This window comes from Ictalurus punctatus, chromosome 4, assembly GCF_001660625.3.
Source record: "Ictalurus punctatus breed USDA103 chromosome 4, Coco_2.0, whole genome shotgun sequence".
In the NCBI taxonomy this organism is placed as follows: domain Eukaryota; kingdom Metazoa; phylum Chordata; class Actinopteri; order Siluriformes; family Ictaluridae; genus Ictalurus; species Ictalurus punctatus.
Genome location: NC_071284.1, coordinates 33,338,344 through 33,355,843, shown reverse-complemented (window position 1 = coordinate 33,355,843; position 17,500 = coordinate 33,338,344). Strand labels below are relative to the sequence as shown.

The following is a 17,500-nucleotide window of genomic DNA, read 5'->3' as shown; positions in this document are numbered from 1 at the left end:
GCAACGAAAACAAAAAAACGCCTCATTTCCTCTCTATCTTTCTCAAAATCTCTGGACTTTTCTATCCCTTTAAAAAAAGAGGAGAAAAAAAAATGAGTGAGAGAGAAAAATATGAGTGAGAGAATTCAGGAATTGTGTTACGCCTTGCTCCCGTTTCATCATGGGGAGTAGTGCACACTTTCTGTGTGACGTGTCTTGGGATGGAGCAGGCCATGGCAGCCCTCAAGAGGTCTGACTATGCGCATTGTGAACGCCTTACATTAGGCAGCTCCCCTCGCGATTTGCTCTCTTCTCGGAAACCGGAGCGAGTTGGGTTTCAGAGCCTGGCGGAGCAGGGCCGGCCACTGCCGAGCTAGCCATCTCAGGTCCGGGGGATCTCATATGGATCTGGAAGAGGAGCCGGAGACGAGCGCTGCTCTATCTCTTGCTCTGTCTTCCGGGTCCGGCTCTCCGCTGGATTTTGGAGCTCGCTTTGCAAAAAAAAAAAAACGGAAAAAAACACACACAAAAATAAAAAATAATAATTCCTCTCTGACACCGAGGAGCCAGAAGGATGTGCCAAAAACTGAGAGTAGCATATAAACAGCTGCTTGAAGTTATTACTGAGGCTGGATGAGCCTTTTTCTCCCCAGTGAAAGTAAATCCCTCACACTGCATAAACTACCCTTTCTTCCAGAAGTGCATGACAAAATATCAGGCTTCTGGAGGAAAACCATGCATAAGCCTTATTTATAACCCCACGATGTCCGATTATTCTGTCATTGTGGGGAATGAACGGCATGGTTATTTAGCTATGCTGAAGGTGGAGGAGCCACTTGCGAGCTACCTCTCTCCATCGACGGCAGGTAATTTAGGGGGCCGGCTTTGCCATCCAAGCCATGCACAGCCACCCTGGCATTGGTGGGCAAGGCCTATGCAGTAGTAATCTCGCTTGTGGGTCACTGCAGACAATGGCAGTGTTGCAGGCCTACCAAGCGGACCTGCTGAGTGAGCTCAACATACGGTAGCATTCAGCCAGTTCCTTCCCTGTTGTGTTGAGTTCACCCGGGCATCCACGATTGGAGCCCAGGCCAGCACTAGTGCAAAGAAGGCGAGTACGGCAGCCCGCCAACCCCCGAAGACAGCCAGGGGAACCGGGCGGCCACAGTCACAGCCTGCTACTAGGCCTGATCTGAGAATGGTCATAAAGGCCAAGAAAAGTTGATGTCACAAAAGACCGTCTGGCAGCGTGGAAACTACTGACAAATGTGTCTTCATGGGTTCTGTCTACCATAGAAAAGGGTTACCGGGTCCAGTTCAGAGCTCGAGCCCCCGGTTCAGAGGTGTGCTCACCACAGTAGTCAGCACAGAGCAGAGCCCGACGTTAGCGCAGGAAGTTAGATACCTCTTGGACAAAGGGGCCATAGAACATGTACCCTGTTCCGTGAGAAGGTTTTCCCTGGATCTTGGCATCCCCTCCAGTCTCTATGAGAGACTGTTGGAGCTTATGGCAGCAGCAGCCAACATCATACCATTTGGCCTATTACACAGGAGACCTCAGTGGTGGCTGAGAAGAGTAATCAGTGTCACGTGGCGATGCCTACATGCTCTGAGAATTTGGAAGTGTCCTGGGTTTCTAGCCTGGGGTCAAACTCTAGGGGTGTCTCCTTAGCGCAAGACGGTAATGACAGACACCTCCCACATGGGCTGGAGCGTGGTCTTAGATGGCTGTCCAGCTCACGGTCTCTGGAGCGGCCCTCATCTGGAGATATAAATATAAATTGCCTAGATATATAAACATATAAATTGCCTAGAAATGGGGGCCATATTTCTAGCACTGAAATTCTTTCTTCATTAATTGAGAGGTCACCATGTGTTTACAGACAACACAGTGGTGGTCTCATATATCGACCACCAGGGAGGACTATGTTCGCACCCCTTGTTCAGGCAGGTGCAATTAATTTTTCTCTGGGCAGAGGGAAGGTTCTGTCAGTGAGTGCAATGTACATTCTGGAATGTGGGGGCAGACATCCTGTTTAGGCAGGGGCTGAGGCCTATGGGTTGGTGGCTCCATCCACAAGTGGGGGAGTCCATATGGCGGAGGTTTGGCCAAGCAGGAGTGGATGTGTTCGCCTCCAAGGAGAAAACACACTGCCCGCTGTGGTTTGCCCTCACTCATCCCACACAATTAGTGCTGGACACCATGGTGCACATGTGGCTGAGGTCACATCTATATGCTTTTGCCTCGATCACTCTGCTCCCACAAGTCCTAGCGACAGTTGCCAAGACCGTCTATGTCTGCTGCTAAATCACCTTATAGGCCAGCTCGAATATGGTTCTCAAAGACATTATCCCTGCTAGACGGCACTCCTTCGGAGATTCCCATCCACAGGGATCTACTGTCTCAAGCTGGAGGGCTGATTTATCACCCTCGGCCGAAACTATGGAAACTGTGGGTCTGGCCCCTGAGAGGCACCAGCTCATAGATTCTGGTCTCACAACTGAGCTTGTAGAGACCATGTAGAATGCTAGAACGCCATCCATGACGAAATTGTATGCGCTCAAGTGGCAACTTTTTGTCTCGCGGTGTGAGTAACGTCAGCTAGACCCACCGAACTGCGCAATAGCTACAGTCCTGGAGTTCTTACAAGGATGTTTCAGTGGGGTTGGCTCCTCCTACAATCAGGGTCTACATGGCTGCCATTTCAGCCAGCCACACCCTTATAGATGGAGCCTCTGTGGGGCAACATCCTCTAACTTTGAAGGATATGCGTGGTGTCAGGCGGCTGAGGCACATCTGCAGGCCACGCATACCTTCCTGGGACCTTTCTGCGGTCCTGGAAGGTCTGTCAGGTGCCGCATTTAAGCCCTTAGTGTCAACGTCTGAGAAGCTTCTGACTCTAAAGGTAACTCTTCTGCTGGCCCTGACATCTCTCAAGCGAGTAGGAGATCTACATGCTCTCTGTTGCCCCTTTCTGCCTTGACACTACCCCTGGATTAGCCAAGGCCTTCCTGTATCCTAGGCCCGATTATATTCCTAAAGTGCCTACATCTGCTGCCCAGCCTGTAGTATTGCAGACTTTCTGCCCTCCTCCGTTCCTCACACCGGAACAAGAGACATCACACCGACTGTGTCCAGTAAGGTCTTTCTGTACTTACGTCTACCACTCCGGCCAGTGGCGTAAGTCAGAGCAGCTGCTGGTCGGCTTTGGCGGCGACAGCAGAGGTCATGCTGTGTTGAAACAGCGCATCTTTAATTGGATAGTGGAAGCTATCTCTATCGCTTATGAGGCGTACGGTTTCACTACGCCTCTGGGCATAAGGGCTCATTCCACTAGGGGGGTCACCTCCTCAAAGGCTTTGTCCAAATGAATATCCTTACAGGATGTGTGTGCTGTGGCAGGGTGGTCTACGCCGCACACATTCACTCGATTTTACAGCCTGGACATACATTCCGGCCTGGGCTCGAGTGTTTTGCAGTGACCCTTGGGCTCAGGTCATTTTGAACAGGCTCTACCCTCAGTATGACAGAGTGGGTATTCTCGTTCCCACCGCGTTCAGCTAACGCAATGTGAAGTTCCATTTGAAAGGGAACGTTTGGGTTAAACATTCCCTGTTCCCTGAGAAGGGAACGAGACGTTGCGTAGATTTGTCGTACCGGGGCATGCCTGTGAATTGCAACTTCGCTTCAGATAATAGAGGCTGATGGCGTGGTTCACATGTGTCATTTATATATCACACGACGTGCTTAACTGCCACATCACCTGATCCCGGCAGGCCTATAAATAGGCATGATGTTACACAAGCTTCAAATACTGGTCACACGCGAGAGCGCTTCCCACAGCGTTCAGCTAACGCAAAGTCTCGTTCCCTTCTCAGGGAACAGGGTTAACCCAGACCATTTTTTTTCCCACATCGCAGCACTGCACTTGCCCAACATTGTACACGTTTTTTTTATTTTCAGTCTTTTTCCATGAGAGGTTTTAATACAACATTAAATAAACAACATTCCTCCTGTTTCCTGGACAGCTGACAAGTTTTAATTAACGAATGAATTATCTGTAACAGAGCCGTGTGAAGAGTTTAGAAAGTAATTCAGAAGACTTCTGTGAGACTAATAAATTAATCTGATAAGGGCTTTCTATTTCATCAGTTATCTCCACACAACGACGCTTCTGTGGGTCGCTTCTGAAGATACAGATCTTCTGCGGGTCTTTTCTTTGATGTCGGACAGATTCAGAAGATGAAATGGCCATAATCTCTTGAAATTAAACTGCAGTTCAGTAAATCAGTAGATCTATGAGACAGAATTGGATGAGAACGTTCCTGAGGCTTTGATTGAAGATGAATCGCTCGGCTCTCGCTGGCGTTTCATGTAAAGAAGCAGAAGTTCTTAAATCCGGGATCCTGATTACTCGTTTTTAATGTGATCGTTTTTATCATCACGTTGTAATGAACATGGTTTCATTATCAAACCAAAAGACACGGAAATGAAACGTTCTAATAAAGCCGCAATGTCTTACAGAATGTGTTTTTGATCATCTTTTATTTAATATTGGAAATGTGGAAGAATGATTATTATGCACACCTTTTGATATTTGACGATACCACTGAGTCTGACACGATAGGATTCGATGTATTAATCTTATTGATAGGTGACCAACTTTGATCAGAATCTGAGGTAATTTGTGAATTACACAATTATTTACACAATTATTTATTTTAAAAGGATGAATTGTTTTTTACGTACCAGTCCTTTTGATATAAGAAGCTTTCATCATCTCTAAATCCAAAGTCCTTGAAAACATTTTGCATCACCACAATCATGCATCATTATAATCTCTATATTTTTACAGAGGATATGAGTAATAAAGAGTAACGGGTCTTCTCCCCATTGGACATGCCGAAACACCTTCCCAGGGAGGCATCCAGGAGACATCCCAGCTAGCGACTCTACATTGAGTTCCCTCCAAATGTCTGAGCTCCTCACCTTATCTGTAAGGGTGAGCCCAGACACCCTGCAAAGGAAGCTAATTTCCACTGCTTTTATCCGTAACCTCATTCTTTCGGTCAGTACCCAAAGCTTGTGACCATCGATGAGAGTTGGGACATAAACTGACCAGTAAATTGACAGCTTCGGCTTTCGGCTCAATTCTCTCTTCACCACGATGGACTGGTACAACGTCCACTTAACTGCTGATGCTGCACCAATCCGTCTATCAATATCCCTCGCCACTCTACCCTCACTCGTGAACAAGACCCAGAGATGCTTAAATTCCTCTGCTTGAGGCAGTATCTCATTTCCAACCTGAAGGGAACAATTCAAACTTTTCTGACTAAGAATCATGGCCTCAGATTTGGAGGTGCTGACCCTCATCCCGGACGCATCACGCTCAGCTACAAACTGCCCCAGAGCACACTGGAGGTCACTGCTCGATGAAGCCAACAGGACCACATTGCCTGTAAATAACAGAGATGTGATCTTGAGGTCACCAAACCAGACCCCCTCCATCCCTTGGATGTACTTAGAAATTCTGTCCATGAAACTCATAAACAAAATTGGAGACAAAGGACAGCCCGGTGGAGCCCAACGTGCACCGGGAACATGTTGGTAATACAGACCAGACTCTTGCTCCGGTTGTACAGGGTTCTAATGACCCGTAATAACAGGTATAGTACCCCATACTTCCTAAGCACCCTCCACAGGATCACACGAAGGACACAGTCATATGCCTTTTCCAAATCCACAAAACACATGTAGACTGTTTGGGCAAACTCCCAAGAACCTTCCATGATCTTTTTAAGAGTAAAGAGCTGGTCCATTGTTTCACAGCTAGGACAGAATCCTAGCTTCTGAATCCGAGGTTTGATTAATGTCTGGACCCTCCTCTCCAGTATCCTGGCATAGATTTTCCCAGGGAGTGTGATACCCCTAAAGTTGGAACACACCCTCCGGCGCCCCTTTTTAAAAATAGGGACCACCACCCCACACAACCTCCACACAATGTTGAGACGTCATGTTAGTCAAGACATCCCAATAATATCAATAGCCTTCAGGAGGTCAGGAGCCCTGTCACCAAGGAGTTGCTTAACTACCTCATCTTCTTTTCTTGGATGTAGCCTGTAATTTGAAACGATGATCCAGCTGTGCTTTAAATTCCAATTAACCACGTCAGAAGATGTTCGGGAATCGGATTAGGAAACTTGTCACGCTGTGTTTTTTTTTTTGTGAGACTTTGATAAAAAGTCGAAACGTAGACGGCTCGGCTTGCTTTCTTGGCGAGCGGAACGTCTTTAATCAGAGGTGGTGAGTCTTACTGCGTGTCGTCCGTCTCATCAGCACACAAAAGATATGCAAATGAAGTATTCGAATAAAGCTTTAGCGTGTTCTGCTGCTTTGATACTGATCGTGTTCTATAAAACGTGTTTGTGCTGAGGGGAGAAATGAAGTTGGGTGGCCAGTGCAGAGCCTGAGCGAAGTTTCTGAACACGCTGTGTAAACAACGCTTTAGCCGGGCGTCTCAGATGTCAACACATAAAGCTTTCCGAGCGTATCTGACTATCTAAACCGCCTCGCACATATTTCCCACGCTGCTAATTTGGAGCCGAGACGCTCTGTTCTACCCGAGACCGAGCCCGGAAGACGTCAACAAGCACACGGACACGAGCAGCCTTTCCCCAGATAATTCTGCAGAAGCTTTCCACGACAGGACTCTCGTTCTTTCTCTCCCTCTCTCCCTCTTTCATTTCCTCTCTGTGTCAGAGTAATGGGTTGCGTGCCCGGCTGGCTGCTCTGTGCATTACTCTCGTCCAACATTACAGCTGCACTCAGCCCACACCTTCCCTCCATCCCTCCTCCCCTTCTTCCCTCCTTCCCTACATTCCTCCTTCCCTACAGTCCTCCATCCCTTCTTCCCTACATCCCTCCATCTCTCCTTCCCTGCACCCTTCATTTCATCCATCTCTCCATCCCTCCCGCCCTGTGACGTATGATAGGCATGAAGTTTATACTTTATTTATTTACAGTGGCATCCAATGACACTAAAGGTTCCATCATTTCCATAAAGGTGCTAAGGTCAAAATGAGCCGCAACAAGCATTGGAGAAAGAAGAAGGTTGTAGCAGTTTTGCATTTGCATAAATTTAATTCATCCAAGTTGTCCTTATACGGTATGTAGGAAGTACAACACAAACTTTCTCGCTGCTCGCTATCCCACAATTCGCTCGTGCGTCGTTTCGCTTCCCTGTTAGAAATAAATGGGTGCGAAATTTCGGGTGAAGAATTCACAGTGGACACGTAGTGGACCGAAACCTGTTTGTGGCTCTTGTGAACAGTAATGGTACCAGGATGTTTCCTCCCCAAAAGCTGGTTGCCTCTGCCAGGAGGTTCAAGCTTGATCATAGATAGCTTTCAACAAGATGATGTGCGATACATATTTTCAAACGTGACACAGAAATGGGTAAGAAAAATACACAGTGGTTGTTTTGCAATTATCACTTCAGTCTCATGCGGTCTGAAATGAGGTCTTATCTTAATGAAGGTGCCAGTCATTTTGGAAGGCACTGTAAGTACAATAGCAGCGGAAATGCGTACAGAATGGGCGCTGATGTGTTAAAAAAAGCTAAATGTCATACATTAATTAATACATCCATGCATTTTCTATACCGCTTATCCTTCAGGGTTGCAGGAAACCTGGAGCCTATCCCAGTGATCACGGGGGACAAGGCGGGGTACACCCTGGACAGGGTGCCAATCCATCGCAGAGGACAATCACATGCACATTCACACACCCATTCACATCCTATGGACACTTTGGACATGCCAGTGTCTTTGGACTGGGGGAGGAAACCGGAGTACCCTGACGAAACCCCCGCAGCACCCACCGGGAGAACATGCAAACTCCACAGACACAGGGCAGTGGTGGGAATCGAACCCCCGACCCTGGCGGTGTGAGGCGAATGCGCTAACCGCTAAGGGCCCATGTTAATTAATACACATTAAATATAATTTACTATATGTTCTTCACTAATCACATAGCAAATAAACACACCGTTTGGGTCATTATAAGTGATGTTCACACACATAAACGTTGGAATAGAAACAGCTCCGGTGTTGTGCGTTTGTGTTTTTTGTCTTTTTTATGCACTGAGTAACTTTTTTTTTTTTGTTCCTGTGTTAACGGTGTAAAAGAGTCTCACATTTCCTCCATCACAGGTTTTAGAGAAAGCTAAAAATAAACCCTACACGTCTGGAGATAATTTAAGAGCTCACGGCTCGGCTCTCCGAGCTGTCGGATATTTAACAGAGTGAAAATCACAGCGTGATAATGTTTCTATCCCCAGATGCTGCAGATGTTTTCGGTTACGTCTGCGTCGTGGAAATCACGTGCACACTCTGTTTTGTTTTTGCTCTTTCTTTTCTTTCTTTTCGAGCGTTCATCTGAAAGTTTTTGGACATATCCAACACCAAACACTAGCCTTCTAATTAGGTGTCCAGATCTTCAGTTGTTTCTTTCACACTCACACTTCACTCAAGTTTCAGGTTTCTTTCAGTCTCAGCACCCTACTTTGAGAGCTTTAATGTAACACAGTACGTCCAACTCCGTATCTGTCTTAATCAGACGACTGCAGAGGAAAAACTCTTACGGCTTACAAGTTACAGCTTTAAAAGCGTCGGACCGGAGACCGAAAAAGACGGAGATCCCTTCCATAAATGTTAAATACGTGTCTATTTATAGAAAACGTCACGAGAAGATAACAGCAATGCCTCATTTTCTTCGTTAACTGCGTTTCATCAGTGGTCAGTGTGGAGGAGGAGGAGGAGGAGGTTGAGAACGCCGCTCCCGGTGAACACTGACACTACAGGGGTGTCAGGAAACGCGGTGTTAATTTTGTCTCTTCGTGTCATTAGGTGATGTGAAAAATGAGTCCAGATGAGAATTGTCTCCTCCCCCTCCTCCTCCTCCTCCTCCTCCTTTTGAGTTTTACCTTCATCTCTCAGCGGACGTTCAGTCAAAATCTATAACGCGGGTGTGTGTCTCAGCATGCGGCCTGGCAGAGGAGACCGTGTTCCAGTAGCATCCCGCCGCAAGCTCCCAGGACAGAATCAAGTTTCAATTCCGCTCTCAGCCTCCACGCAGCTCTGGCCCTGAGAAAGGCCCGTCATTTACAAAGACACTTTTTTCCCCTTCGCAGCTTGAACGTTCTCGTGTGCGTTACATCGCACGTCCCTGCTGAGACCTGCGGCGGAACGAGCCGTCCTCTGTTCTCTGTCTTCTGTCATCCTGTCTGCTCCTCTCCCGTCAAGAACCTCACGTGCAGAGCTCATGACATTACCGCCAAGAGTTTCTTTTCAGCTCTGAAACGACGTACGCTAACACGTAGGTGCAGCGCTAGGATATAAAATAATTTGATAGACCAAATAAAAAAGTCCAATCGGTTTTTTTCCGTCGGTACGGCCGAGTGAAATGAGGCTACGTCTGATCTTGATCCTGTCTGATGTTTCCCAGCTCTCAGAGGCACTCGGGCGTTTGATCAGCTCCACCTCAACGTGAACACAGGAAAATAACAGACGACTTTCGTATCTCAAAGATCTCCTTACACCACATTCATGCAGCAGATTTTTAAGATCTCCAGACAGGTTTCTTTTGTATGGAGGTATAATAGTGACAAATTTCCTCAGGGCAAAACGGCATGTTGAATTACGTCAATCGAATTTAAAACATATCACAATAACAATACTCGAATTTTTCTGCCCAGCGATTTGACACAAATCGGGAAAAAAACAACAACACAGCGATATCAATGCTTGAATTAGTTTCCTCTGCGATTCATTCATTCATGGAAATATTCAGTTGTTAAAACACCATCTTCATTATTCATCAGGTAATATTTCAACACGTTATTTTTCAACCTCACAAATTCAGGCTGCAAAAATCCAGGTCTTGAAATTCAAATCTTTACATCCGGGTCTCACAGGAAGAGCGATGGATTGCCGATACTATTGTAACACGTTACTCTGGGCCGGCCCCCTAGTGGTGGGATTGTGCAGACACGCCACAAGAGAAGATGAACCTAGCGGACTGGTATAAACTTGGCGTGACGTTGGACGTTCGATTTTCGCGGATATGCGGAAATTAAGGGACCGTCTCTAAAGTTACATACGACATCGTTATAAACGTTTCTAACTTCAATAGCATTTGAAGGGAATGACTTACAGTCATATAACCCACTGTAACGTGTTCATCTAGGTGTCAGCTATAACGCATACCTGTCAGTGTTTTTATTCAATTTATGCAATTCAACATGCTATTTTGCCTTGAGGACATTTGGCACGATTACTTTTTTATGTCCCTCGATCCCGTTTAAAAACTAAGGGGGTGGGTGGAGCTTTTTCAGTCACCGCCCCTCGTTTATGGAATAAATCGCCACTGGATATCCTCCTTTGCACCTTCTATTATCGTTTTTAAAAAGAGGCTGAAAGCGTATCTCTTCTCCCAGGTGATTTAATCTCATTTTTTACTATTGTCTATCATCTGTCTCGATTTGGTTTTATTCTGTTTTATTGTGTTCAGCACTTTGGTCAGCTTTTGGTGTGTTTAAATGTGCTGTGGAAATACAATTGACTTACTTTCTTACTTACTTTAAAGCATGGAGGTCTAGAAGTGGCTCGGAACTACTTTATTTATTTATTTATTTATTTTTTTACTTTTTTATGAAGTTTGCTTCTGATCTGTGACGATGTGTTTCTTTTTGCCAAATGCGAATGTTTCCCTCACTAATCGCACACGGCCGAGAGGTTTTGATTCTATTAAAAATGATTCATGAACTGTTTCGGTTATGCGACTGTGTTCATTGAGAATGTTTATTGAGAATTCTGGATTCTGGTTGGGTTTAAGGAGAATCAAGACTAAGAATAAGATGTTTATTAACATTTATGGAAGGAGTCTCCAGTTTTAGTGATTAGTAACAGTCAGAGGTAAAGCTGTGACTTACTGATATCTTCAGGATGGAGGATGTTCTTGGACGGTAACATGACATACAGTATTTTTTTTTTTCTGTTCAATCTGTTGCCCTCAGGGAGACGTTACAGGTGCATCAAAACAAGGACTAGTAGATTTAAGAATAGTTTCTTCCCGAAAGCTATTACCATGATAAACAAACACATGTACTGAGTCCACAGCATATGTATATATTGTCTCAAAACTGTGCATTTCATAGTACCTCCCCCATCCACCCCAATATCTATCTATCGTGCATATATCTTGCATATATTGTATATCTTGTTTATTTATTTTGTTTATTTATCTGTGTATTATCTGTTTATTCTTCTTGTGTATTGAATGTATATGTTTGCACGGAACAAAAAGGAGTGGCTCTTAATTTCATTGTACATATGTATAGTGACAATAAAAGGCATTCATTCATTCATTCATTAAATTGGCCTTATTAACGTCAGAGGAGCCTAGTGAGGGAATAACTCCTCCGCAAAATTAAATGTAACCAAAAATGGATAAAAAGTGCGTTGTTCTTAAAAAAAAAATAAAAATCATTGAAAATTGTTGTGGTATAAAAAGAATAAAACGCCACAGTGTTGTAGCACTAACTCAGCTTCATTACATCTCAGTATCACTGATTATTCCACTATAACAGCACGACACCAGAACTTTCTGGAGCCGAATTAACCAGCATTTCTTGTGTGTTATCTACAGCATCATCACAGTCTCTCTCCCTCGCTCTGTATCCGTCTCTTTAACGCTCTCCGTGTCGCTCTCTCGCTGCTCGTAGCTCTGCGCCGTGTATCTCTGGATGATTCCCCTTATTCTTGCCGGTGCCCGACAGCCGAGCCTTTCTGCCTTTTGTAGTTATTTATATTCAGCCGTGGAGTCGGGAGAGTCATCAGACACGTTGGGAAAGCTCGACGACTCGTGTTTTATATACGACTCGGCTTTTCTTCACTCTCCGTCTTCATGTTTTTGAGCATGTGCTGCATAAACATGAAGTTTCAGTCTCGAATCCTTTCCTACTGCTCCTGGAGGAAATGCAGCGGGTTTGTGTCTGATCGCATTTTTACTAATATATACTCTCTCTTTTTTTTTCATTTATCACAAAACTTTTCACTTCTTGAACTCTTCAAACTGTAAAAGAGATCTGTTTGTCATGTTCTTTTACGTGAAATCCATTTCCAGCGGTTTGCTCTTAACCCGTGGAAGAGGGAGTGCCGACATCATCAGGATAAACTTCATCACCGATCCGGCGTTATTTAATCACTACGTCAAACTGCCGTCTCGCTTCTGGAGAAATGTTTCCCAGATGTTTCTCACAAAATGGAGGTGTAGAAGAAACAAGACAACAATCAAAACAATATCAATTTAATAAAACGTTGAGTGAAATTCAATATCCTAACTTCCATCCCTCTATTTAACTTTTTTTTGCGTAGAGGGATGCGTAGCTCAAAGCGTCGTCTAGGTTACGATGTATTACTTATGTATCTTTATTTCTTATAAATGTAGATGTGTCATGTTTATATCTCTGCCTGTGTAACTCATTTAAAACAATAGAGTTTGAAACATAAACAGCGCCCCCTGTTGGAAAACGCCCCAAACCCTCTGCCTCCTCAGGATCGTCTACGAAATACATCCAGTCATTTAAAACCGTACTGAATTATTGTTGAGTCGATTCTCAGTTTACTCAGGAAGTGTTTCCTCTGTCCTGTTTTGCATGATCTGTACTTTTTTTCACTTCCTTTTATGACCTGAACATAATGATGCAGTGACACAACAATATCATAGAAGCAGGAAGTTTCCCATTACAACACGTTTTTACAGACTCGAGGTCTATAGAAATGTAATAGAAAACAAATATAGGAGTGTGTGAGGTCGTGTATTTAGCAGTAAAACAGCTCCCCCTGGTGGCTGAAGCATGAAGCTCTCAAAATAACATTTCTATAAAATGTTAAGCATAAAAGTAAAATACATTTTAAAAGTACATAACAACATTTAGGTATCAGGTTATACGGCTATAATGAAAGTTTGTATTTGTTCATTTATATTTTAATAAGTTAAAATAAGTTAAAATAAGTTTAAGTTAATTTGTTTCCCATCAAACCAGGTGTTTGTGTGTGTTGAGTTCTTCATCAGGAGGAAACATCATCCTAGACTGACTCAGGATCTTCATGGTGATGTCCGTGTGATAATTTGATGTGTGATATGGACCGACATGCACCACCTGGCTGACCTGGAGTAGCTGGTGAAGGTCGGCATCCTGCACGGGAACGAGGAGGACATGCTGAAAGGTTGTGTATCATGGCTGTATATCACAGAGCCCTGAACTCAACCCTACTGAACACCTTTAGGATGAACTGGAGCCTCCTCGACATCCCGAATTCAGTACCTGACCTCAACCACACAAACGCTCTTGTAGCTGAATGAACACAAATTCCCACAGCCACGCCCCAAAATCTAGTGGAAAGCCTTCCCAGAAGAGTGGAGCGCATTATAACAGCAAAGGCGGGATAAATCTAGAATGGGACGATCAACAAGCACATATGAGTGTGATGGTCAGGTGTCCACATGCTTCTTTGTTTTGTTACAGACAAAAAAAGTGCCATTATATGATGTTTCCATATACACGCCGTGCTCTGTAATTAGCCTTTAGTTGCATCGGTTAACAGAACGGGTGCCCCGTTGATTTTTGGTGATTTGGAATAATAATATGAGCACTGTGTGTTCCTGAATACAGTGGCATACCCTATTTCAGCAGAGAAATAAAAGTCATTAAGTGTCTTAATATACATTTGACAAATACAGAGCTTTTATTTAACACAGCAGTGTTTACATGTTATTCTACTTTTTCCCACTAGAGGTCACTGGTGCAGCACAAAAAAACTGAGCAGCTACATTATCCTACTGCCAAAAACCTAAATCACAGCGAATTCTCAAAGAAAATCGGTCTAATATTTGGATTTTTAATATTTTTTTCCTATTATTTCTGAATCTATTTAGACATCAGAATACAGTGTGGTATTTACAGAAGAGATGCTATTAGCTATTGATTATTTTATGCCTTTATGGTGGTCAACTAATGGAAAATTAGTTAAAGTAAGTGCCCTGTCTGAATCTTTTATTAAACCTCAGCCTCTTAGGCAGGAGAACTGTTCAAGTCGGGCGTGATGCCTTTCAGTCCTCATTTAGGACCAAAGCAGCCCTTTACAGAAAAATCACACATACTTATCATGGTTTATATATACAAAGAGAGAGAGACAGAGAGAGCACCTACACATGTTATGTTTCACACATTCTTCTCTTTCTCTTCTCTTTCCCTCTCATCCATCCAGTGAGGCTTTACATCAAGCACAGTTTAGCATCCAATCATTTCCAATCAAGTGCATCCTCTCATGCTACACAAATGTAGTTAGCTCTAGAGCTATTCATGTGTGTTTGAATATCTGGACCTACCTCAGTAAAATAGTTCAATATGACGGAGTAAACAAAGACTGGTTTAAATTGAGGCGTGTCTATCTAATTTGAAGAAGAAGAAAAAAAAAGAGTGTTGAAGTAAATGTAGCTACATTTTTAAAATGTTCCATGGTAACTAAGTTTGCATAGTTTGCTTTGCTAATATATTTAAAAGTAGCAACTTTCTGTCTTTGACGTTTTCACATTTTTAAGCGGAGTACTTCCACTTTTAATGATTATTATTGTTGTTGTTGCCTATTCCTTCACTTAAGATTAATGTCTCTATAGGTTGTGCTACTTGGCTTCATCTTAATTAATTTTTGCAGATGAATCGTGTGCACCTGTTGCGAGCTGCACTATTGATAGCGGCCACACGGTGTCGCAGTGAGCTCCATTCATATCTCAGTGCAGAGAAAAATAAACCTCGCTCTGTAGGAGAAGTTCTAACAGCAGGGCTGGTGCAGTGGTTTGGGGATATTATTTAAAATGAAATAAATGAATAAATGCTACTAAAAAGCTGAATTTCTTCGCGTTGTGATTTATATTCGGACCTGCATGCGGGGGAAAAGCGGTGAGTGATACTTTAAAGCTTTTAACTCTTATTAAAGACTTGAAACAGGTGCGTTTTAACAGTGTAAAGTCTCTGTCCTTCATCAGAAATAAAAGAATGTTTTGGTCAACATTTCTACGCGTTTAGTGGAAACTTCTAGAGCCAGTGACTGAATGGCAGGAGAAATAAAAAGCTGCGTGTTTTCATGTGGTTTTGTTTGCTGCAATGTTCGAGATGAAACACTTCACCCGAAACTTGCAATAAAACTCATACACACATCAACTACACACACTCTCAACTCATTTCTTTACACAAACACACTTTCCAGTGTTGTAACGTCTCCAGCTCTGTTCAGGGGAAAGTATGTGCGCGTTAGTGCGTGCTCCAAAAAGGTCCATCGATGACGTCGTGGTCTCATTTGCATATTCATAGTTCGTCATGGTTATCTGCCAGTCAAAATTGTGTCGTATTATGAATACAATCCGCCATGTTGGCATTGTCATGTGACCTTCGACGTCATCATCAACAAGAAGAACGATGATAATAATAATAATAATAATAATAATAATAAAAGTAAACATCAGCAGTCAAATGTAAGTTTAAAAAAGCATGTCTTGAGTTGAGCTTTAAAAATGCCAAAGGTCTGAGCTTCCCTGAGTTCAGGAGGAAGAGCGTTCCAAAGGGAAGGAGCAGAGACAGAAAAGCCCCGTCACCCGTAGATTTTAAGCGTGTTTGTGGAACAGTTTCTGATTACACTGTGAGGAGCGCAGTCTGAGATTTGGGGTGTAAGGGATTAATAAACTAGATGAGTACTGAGGAGACAAGCCATGTAATACCTTGTGTGTCAACATCATGATCTTAAATTCGACATGGAACCTGACCGGGAGGTTATTGTTGGGAACAGTGGTGATCAGTGATTAGTCCTTGGGAACAATGGTGATAATTGATTGGTGGTTGGGAACAGTGGTGATCAGTGATTGGTTATTGTTGGGAACAGTGGTGATCAGTATTTGGTTATTGTTGGGAACAGTGGTGATCAGTATTTGGTTATTGTTGGGAACAGTGGTGATCAGTATTTGGTTATTGTTGGGAACAGTGGTGATCAGTGATTGGTTATTGTTGGGAACAGTGGTGATCAGTGATTGGTTATTGTTGGGAACAGTGGTGATCAGTGATTGGTTATTGTTGGGAACAGTGGTGATCAGTATTTGGTTGTTGTTGGGAACAGTGGTGATCAGTGATTGGTTATTGTTGGGAACAGTGGTGATCAGTGATTGGTTGTTGTTGGGAACAGTGGTGATCAGTATTTGGTTGTTGTTGGGAACAGTGGTGATCAGTATTTGGTTATTGTTGGGAACAGTGGTGATCAGTATTTGGTTATTGTTGGGAACAGTGGTGATCAGTGATTGGTGGTTGGAAGCAGTGGTGATCAGTGATTGGTGGTTGGGAACAGTGGTGATCAGTGATTGGTGGTTGGAAGCAGTGGTGATCAGTGATTGATCATTGTCTAACAAGGTCACCTTAGAAGTGCATCCCTGTTACCCACAAGTGCACACTTTATCATTATGTCTTTAGGCGTTTAAGCAGGACTTCAAAATCAGTTTATGAAACCACCAACATGTGTAAAGAAATGCTGCATTGTTGTGTCTGTATATTAGTTTATTACACACACACACACACACACACACACACACACTATCTTGTATCTGTGTCAGTGCAGACAGTCACATGAAAGCCCAAGTCCTTGGAGAGAAAGAGACAAAGAGTAAGGACACAAAGGAATAGTTTGAGATCCTCCGTGCGTCTCAGCCCTACTTCTGCTCTCGCCTTAGTTTCTCTCTTTATGTTCTATAAAATAATGAAGACGTCATTTATATCAGATCGATAAATCATCTGCTATTGTATGTATCATGCAACCTTCTGAACTTTTTCAAGTCGCACAAAAGCTAGTTTGAACCCCGGATTGTTCATGTCGTGATTTCACTAAAGATCTCATTAGTAAAAGCATTATTATGCAAATTAGAAACACCACCCACCTTACATGCTCCGCCCCCTCACCCGAATAAACGGGTGTTACACGCCTTGAATTTGCAAACGAATTTGCACTGGAGACTCCTTCCTTACATGTTCAATGCACTTCTCCGGTTTTGAATCGGTTTAAGGCGTATCCGCTGTTACTACGGAAACGATAACGATCGCGGTAGCTGTCGCAGCGTGACCCGTCTTTGCACTGAGGTGAAAAAAAAGTCGTATAAAACTTTGTGTGACTTTAATACGTGTTTATGATATATATCGTACGTGTGTGTGCATCACTGTGTTTCAGTGTGTGTGTGTGTGTGTGTGTGTATGCGTTCTCCTTGGAGAGTGTGTGTGTGTGTGTGTTTGCGTCCTCTAGTCCCTGACAGCCCCCCGTGCGGATGTTGACGTCTCTCCTCTACCGAACAGCAGCTGTGTCGCTGCGGATCATAAATAATGCAATACGCAGGATCCGACCGTCCTGCGCCGTCTGATATTTC

The 17,500-nt window shown here is 43.7% G+C and overlaps 1 protein-coding gene and 1 long non-coding RNA gene across 4 annotated transcripts in view; both read left to right on the top strand.

The window, feature by feature from the left end:
- LOC108264317 (uncharacterized) overlaps positions 1 to 4,486 on the top strand; it is a 6,200-nt gene extending 1,714 nt beyond the window's left edge. The window contains exon 3 of the long non-coding RNA XR_006982446.2: positions 4,133 to 4,486. This is a non-coding gene — a long non-coding RNA (uncharacterized LOC108264317). The remainder of the gene's footprint in view (positions 1 to 4,132) is intronic.
- A 10,246-nt stretch (positions 4,487 to 14,732) lies between these two features.
- veph1 (ventricular zone expressed PH domain-containing 1) overlaps positions 14,733 to 17,500 on the top strand; it is a 91,851-nt gene continuing 89,083 nt past the window's right edge. The window contains exon 1 of one of the 3 annotated variants that reach the window (XM_053678190.1): positions 14,733 to 15,005. The gene's annotated coding sequence lies outside the window, so the exon portion shown is untranslated. The remainder of the gene's footprint in view (positions 15,006 to 17,500) is intronic. The other 2 variants (XM_017465734.3, XM_017465731.3) reach the window with 2 other exon arrangements.